Consider the following 7,500-nt stretch of genomic DNA (forward strand, 5'->3'; position numbering starts at 1 on the left):
AATCGCCCTATTTCGAAAGAAAAAGAGTGGCAGTCCATCAGATGGTCTGTCAGACCAGTCCCTAGCAAAAGAATGGCAACTCTATGCACACCGTAAGGCAGGCCTTCTAAGGCCCCCCAGCACACCCTCCCCTGCGGGAGGTAAGGTCTGCCAAACGTCCTGCACGCGCCCGAGATGGGGTCCAGTTCACCAGAAGGTGTGCACAGAGTTATCCTAAAGCCGAAAATTCGTATAGGAAAGAGTAGGCTAGGAGGGCACGAAGCTACATGCAAGCACATAGCATCGTGGCATCAAACAATGGGGGGCGCGTCACCGTCCGGTAACGCGGAAGAGCCGAGGCCGAGATTGCATGGGACCGGGCGCGGTGCATCTCTTTAATATGCCCATGCAAAAGCCACACGATCGAGGGATCATGGTGACTCTCTTGGCGTTGCTCGGCTCCACCCGCTGCGCCCCGTCCGCCACCCTTGCCGGAACCGATCCTCCCTTCTCTCTGAATCGTCCAATTAAGGACCGATTCACCGCAGGGAGAGAGGGGAGGAGAGGAGAGGAGAGGTCCTTCTTCTTCAGCTGCTGGCGTTTCTTTTGGACTTTGCGGCTTAAATATGCCAGCCGCGTTGTATACTCTCAGGTCAGGTCCGATGAGCTGCGCGGCGATTGGCGGGAGTCGAATCGCCAAACCGCATGGACCTGACACTACCGAGCGCGGAAGCTCGTTGCGCGTTGGCCACCACAGCACTCCCTCGTCCACGATCGCGGCTGAACCGGGGTGTTGCAGGACTGCGATGGCGGGATCTGGGACGTGGTTGAAGGTTCCCGGGCTGAAAGTTGTGGAACGGCAGTTGTGAGTTTGGCAACCTGTGTCGCGAGGGCTTCCAAGGTTAGAGGTGGGGCAATGGCTACAGCTGAAACTTGTGCGGTAGTCTGGATGGCTAGAATCTCGTCCGCTTTTGAGGCTAGTTGCTCAATGGGGAGCTCGGACGCTAGTAGGGCGGTTTGAACCGTCGCTGGTAGATGCTGAAGAAACATTGAGCGTAGAATATCAGGAGGCATATGTGTGTTGGCACGGGAGAGAGTACGTTGTATGTGCCGGAGTATTTCCGAGGGAGTACGGCCGTCAGGCGACAAAGCTGTGAAGAGAGCGCGCAGCGCGTTTCGTGGGGAAGGCGCGGCTCTCTGCAGGATTGCTTCTTTGAGGAGTTCGTACGTGTTGTACTCGGGGTTGTTAAGAAGGTCGCTGACGGAGAGCAGGAGTTCAGGCGAGAGTTTTGTAACCAGCATCCGATATTTGGTGGTCGGAGAGGTGACATGGCGTAGGAGGAACTCCTGTTCCACCTGCAGAAACCATTCAGGAAGGCAAGCAATGGTGCAGGTGGGCAGTGGCTTCAAGGCGGCTGACATACTCATGGTTAACTGGGCTCTTAACTCCGAGGGTCACCAGTGTGGTTTGTAGGCAAACACACAAAAAGTCAAATTACTCTTTATTTTGGAGTATACAACTAGTGTTCGGGTGAGAGCCTAGCCGATGAGTGAGTGCGTTTCTTTTGGACTTTGCGGCGTCAGGTCCGATGAGTTTATTGGCGGGAATCGGATCGCCTAACCGCATGGACCTGACTCTATCGAGCGCGGAAGCTCGTTGCACGTTGGTCACCACAATAATAATGATAATGGTAATACTACTACTAATAATGATAATAATAATAAAAAAATAATGATAATAATAATAATGATAATAATGGTAATAATAATGATAATATTGTTATTGTTATCGTCATCATCATCATCATTGTTATTACCATTATTACTGAATCAAAGACGCTCTATTGACTATCTTTCCGAGGGGAACCAAGAAACCATCAAGTCTTTCCTCTCGATAGCTGAATTTAGGCGGTGTCTTTATTGTCTCGCGGTTTGGATAAAAAATCATGAAGGATAATATAATAATAATAATAATAATATTATTATTTTTATTTTTATTGTTATCGTCATCAACATCATCATTGTCATTGCCATTATTACTGTAGTTTTTCTTAATAGTTAATGGTTAAAACAAATAAATGTGCTAGACATCAAAGGTCATATAGCATTATGATAAAGCACTGTGGCAAAAGGGTAGAAATGAGTAAAGTGTGAAGAATTTAGAGGTTGAAGAGCACTATAGGATAGTATGGTAATAAAAAGGGTAGAAAGGGGGAGATGATAGGGTATAGTATAAGGTAGGGGTTGCTAAAAGGGGGAAAGCAGTTAAGGGCTAAGGGCGATTAAATCAAATGGAAATTATTTATGTGTCTGAGGAAGGAGAACAAGTTGTCAAAGGAAAAGGCAGGTAATTCCGAGAGGATGTACAACAGGTTGGGGGATCTGGGGAGAGGGCAAGTAAGGAAAAGCAGAGGTACGGATTGCAGTAAATCGGTGACAGGATAGTAGAAAGTGTTTGACTGAAAGAGAAGCATTGCATGAGGAGCATAGAGGTGGATCAGAAAGTGACATGAGACTGGAATGTGTGAGGCTAGTGTAGCCAATATGTAATCGGGCCAAAGCAGTTTCGTAAGTCTATTCAGATGGAATGGTACTGACCAAGGGGAGATAGAAAGTTTTTGTGGTATGTAGTTTATTGGTGATAAGACTAGACCAGAAAAACTGCCAGCGGGTAAAGAGGGAGGTTTTGAAGTGAGAGTAATACTCAGTGGCTGGTATGTGTGAAAATCTGAGTTGATGGAATGTGGACAAAGCGGTGGGGCTTACTAAGGGATGTACCTGTTCATTGCCGTGGATCCTAATATGGCTGGGTGTCCAGCAAAAACTGATAATTTTGTGTTGCATGGACAAATTAAACAACTGGTCCTGAATCTTCCGGAAAAGAGGGTTAATTGGTTGTACAGACTGTACGAGAGATAATGAGTTTCTGGAGTCGGTAAAGATTGTGAAGGCTGAGGAAGGGAGGGAAGACATGCGTTCTTATGTGAAGAGGATTGCAAGTGATTCAGGTGGAAGTGGTGAAGTTCATATCACAGAGAGGAAGGATTGCAGCGAAACCGCCGCCAGAGAGGGATTTGTATAAACGTGAGTACTGTAGGAGTGAGTAGAGGCATGATCAATAAAATTATTGATCATGGGAAAAACAGAGGAGCAAATACTGGAGGAAGGTACAAGCCAATGCAAGAATGTATGGCAGAAAAAGGAAGGGATCGGAGATGAGGAAAAGGTGAATGTGAGAGAACATCCATGTGGACAGAGAAAGGAGTAGATAGGCGTGGAGAGGAAGTAAAGGCAGGAAAAAAGGGATTGAGGGACATTTAGTTTAGAGAAACAATATTGATGAAAACGTGAATAGTTTTGGAGAGAGAAAAGGGCATGGCGTCGAGAGAGGATGGTAGACCTCTATCAGCTAGATGGGAGTGGAAGGTGCTTAGGACTAAATGTAGACCGCAGTGGATTGTATCAGGTTGAGCAAGAAGAGATGTAGAGGCAGAAGAGTAGATATAGCAGCCATAGCCAAGAGTGGAGAGGATTAAGATTAGATTTAGGAGAGTTTGGAAAGGAGAGAGAAGCCTGTTGGATACAAGGTACCACATTAAGCAGAAGTTTACCATTCTTTCTAGAAATTTGCATAAGCAATTAGACAGAGGAGTGGATCGGTAGTATTTCGGCAAGGTGACGGATTTCTTGGATTTCAAGAAAGGTAGGATAAGGGCTTCAAGGCAGTGTGGAGGAAAGTTTCCAGTTGTCCATATACTGTTGAAAATTTCCAGTAGGAAGGACAATGAGCAGGGGGCAGATGCCAGAGTGTATGGGAATGTATACCATCAGGGCCTTTATGTGTGTTGTGGCACGGCCGTAAAGCAGAAAGGAGTTCGGCAGTAGAAGAGGGGGCAATATAGGACTCTATAGAGGATGAGATGCGAGGACGTTCTTTGGCTGTTTTAATGGAAGAGAATTGGGGAAAAAGATGCGAGCCACTACAGACCTAGCTGAAATATGTGCCAAATTAAGTAGCAATTTGGAAAAGATCAGAGATGAGGGTATTATGGATATATAGGGAAGGGGCAAGGCGAGGGGTTTCCCTTGTATTGCGCCCACTCTTTCTCTCTATGGTCAAAGCCACTATTTCCCTTTCTACTGGGAAATCCACTCGGGATTTATCTAGAGGGGGCACTATTAATTAACGTCAAGTGTGAGCTCTCCTGTATCATTACCTGAGTTATACTCTTGATGAACCCACACTATAAAATTACAATAATCATAAGAGGGTTACTGATGATCTAATTTCAGTCATAGAGGTAACTGAGAGAAGGTAATATCAAAGAATTGATAATCTTACATTTCTTGATATATTGAATTATATATAAATCATTAAACTTGTACAACTAAAAACCTTAACTGACACAGATGTCCACTTCTCCAATAAGATGTGTGTAGTATAACTGTCTTTCTCTTATGTCTTCCTTCTTGAATCCTTTGTCTGACAGACTTTTCTCAATTTTCTTCATATCTTCACTGTATCAGTTCTGAGGATTCCTAAGGAGAGCATCTGCTTTACAATCTCTCCAAGGACTTCTCATGAAGCAAACAAAACAAAAACAGGAGAGAGAGAAAAAAAAAAACATTCAAAAAAAAATTAAACAATTGTTCTATTTTAGGAATGATAAAATAATAAAAGATTCAATATAAGTGATTTCTTGTAGGAACATAACTAATTTTGACAAACAAACAAATTGTATATATTCATGCCATTATATACGATCTGAGTAGTTTTATATTTATACATTATATTACTTTTATGAAACCCTCATTTTAGTATAGATAGCATTATTCTATTATAAACTTTAATAACACTTACTCCTTGAATGGGTTTTAAATCCTCAATAATAATAGAGAAACATCTGAATGGTATCCAAGTGCCATGTGTCAGCCACTACCTGTGAAGATATTCTATTTACCCTGGTTTTCCAATTTTGTTCTCAAATGTTTACTTTGTTATTATTCTGTAATCAGATCTATAGTATTTTATAATTTTATTATTGATATTAGTACAGCTGAATGTTCTTTCTTACTTCTGGTATTTAAAGAATTTTACTAACCTCTTTCGGACATTTTACCAGGCACTTGTTTAGGCTCTCTCTCTCTCTGGTTATGACAATAATATCAGGGTTTAACACTATATTCTTAACATTTTAACATCTACTCAGATAACATATTACAAGCATATGGTTCGTCTTAGTCATACATGCATAATACCGGAACTTAAATGAATTTCTCCAAAAAACAAAATAATACATATTGGTTACTTCATTAAAATATCCATTATAGAACCTTTATATAACAAGCAACAGTGAAATATAACTGCGTATCCTCTTATTAAAGAGAATGCATTGTGGGGGAAACAAAGAAAACTGAACTTTGGAGGGTAAACTCGGATATTTTACACTGTTTCCTTATCTTAGTGTAATAGTGTAAACGTATATAGCACCTGATACAAAAATAGTAAAATAAAGTATTATCTTTCTAAGAAAATAAAATATCTTTCTAGATAATTATTTAAGTACTAATTATCTTACCAGCTAAAGACTAATTAAATGAGGTATACATAAGTAACATATGAGTAAAGACCAAGTAAGTGAGGTATACAAAGGGTGGTCACAGACGAATTTTTGGGTCATTCTTACTTCGTGTCCTAGTGCTCATTACACTCCAGACAGCAGAAACAGGTTTATAGGACTTAATTAAAGAAACATAATTTCGCCAGCTGGTTATGATAGAGCTTTGGATTGTGCAGCAAAGTCGAGCGGATGATCTTTTAAATGTGATAAGGGCTTATAATTGCACTCAACACTTAGTACAGTGACTGTGGAACAGGAAAGCATGAAGTGGTGAAGTGAAAGTGAAGGATGATGGAGAAGAGGAAGAGTAGAGAGAGAGGCAAATGTATCCTTGTCTTCCCTATCAAAGCAAGAGCATGGGGGGTTGGGGAGTAGGACATAGGAAGTAGGAGAAAGGTGAATAGGAAAGTAATCCTTATAAGGGAGGTGGTCCAGAACTTACCAATGAAAGTCTAGAGGAAAGATAGGGTGTGGATGTCAAAGTGATTAGGGCAGTCTGAATTAAGATGTACAAGTTCAGTATTGGAGAGAAAGCGTTACAAGCCCCGGGAGGTAATGGCGGAATCACCCCAAAAAGGTATAGCAACAGTTGGAATCACCGACTATAAGGAAAGGTGGTTAGGGTTGAGAAAGTAAAGTCTCAAAGGTTATAAAGTCAATGAGAATGAAAAGGTAAGAGTAAAGTGAAATAAGTGGCGGAGGAAGATGCAATTTATGGTTTGAAATGGAGATTTTTTTTTTCTTCTGTTGACAAGTATAGAGGAGACAGGAAGAGAATGGAGATAATTCAAAATTATAATTGGGAAGCGGTACTGGAGGATGTGTCTCTAGGAGACTTATAGGAACGAACGAAAACTTCGAATATTCCACTGCAGAAGAGCCGTCATGAAGCAATTATGAGGGTAGAAATGGGTGTTGGAGAACTAGGAGGAGGAGAACCCGGGGAATGAGGTAGGGGTCCAGGAGAAAGAGTTTAAGTATTAGGAGAGGAAGGTTCCAGGAAGGGACACTGTTGTGACTAAAGGGATTCAAGTGAGTATCCAGGAGGAAGTGAAAGGGATAATGGGGAAGGAAATGGGGTACATGTAGGTGGAGAAGAGGATGAGATGTGTAGGGAGTAGGGAGAGGAGGGGTAGTAGGGGATATGAAGAGGATGGATGTCGGCAATTACTTTGAATGTAGAGGGAGTGGGAGTTGAGAGATTGGAGGATGATAATAATAATAGTAATGATAAAAATAATTGTTATTATCATAATAACAATGATAGTAATAATTATAATAATAATGATAATACAACATTAATAAGTAATGCACCAAGTGATCGATCATATTCACTGGGAATCTACATAGTAGACTTGATGGTAGATTGGAGTTTCAGTATGAGTTTTACGCCAGTACTGCCGAATTGTGTACATGTGATGGTCAGCCCCATTTTCATTTTACCAGAATATATTTTTTGGTATCACCTGTAATGCATATAATTATACATTACACATGACAGAGTGACCTACGTCATATAATCACAAATATCGCTGTTTACTTCCACACAGCTGCTTGGTTTAGAGAATGTCATTAAGTTTTACAAAACATATATCATGCGTGCTCAGGTTACTAGTGAAACATCAGTGTCTATTTTTGACATAGCACCTTATTCTTATGTATATATCCTATTACCTTTTAATATGCAAGATGATCGAGAATGTCCCCGTTTAACCACATGAAAAGAAAATCAACAAAACAGCCATAAATAATTAAGAGCAATTCATCTCACAAACAGTATACGTTTACATGTATTCTAGCTTGGATGTATGATATGAACACGTGGCCAACAAAAAAGTAAATTGTTAGGTGCCGGTTATTTGAGATGCAGGTGGAGACGAATTACAAAGATGGAGATGAT

The sequence above is a fragment of the Penaeus monodon genome, chromosome 13, assembly GCF_015228065.2.
Source record: "Penaeus monodon isolate SGIC_2016 chromosome 13, NSTDA_Pmon_1, whole genome shotgun sequence".
NCBI lineage: Eukaryota > Metazoa > Arthropoda > Malacostraca > Decapoda > Penaeidae > Penaeus > Penaeus monodon.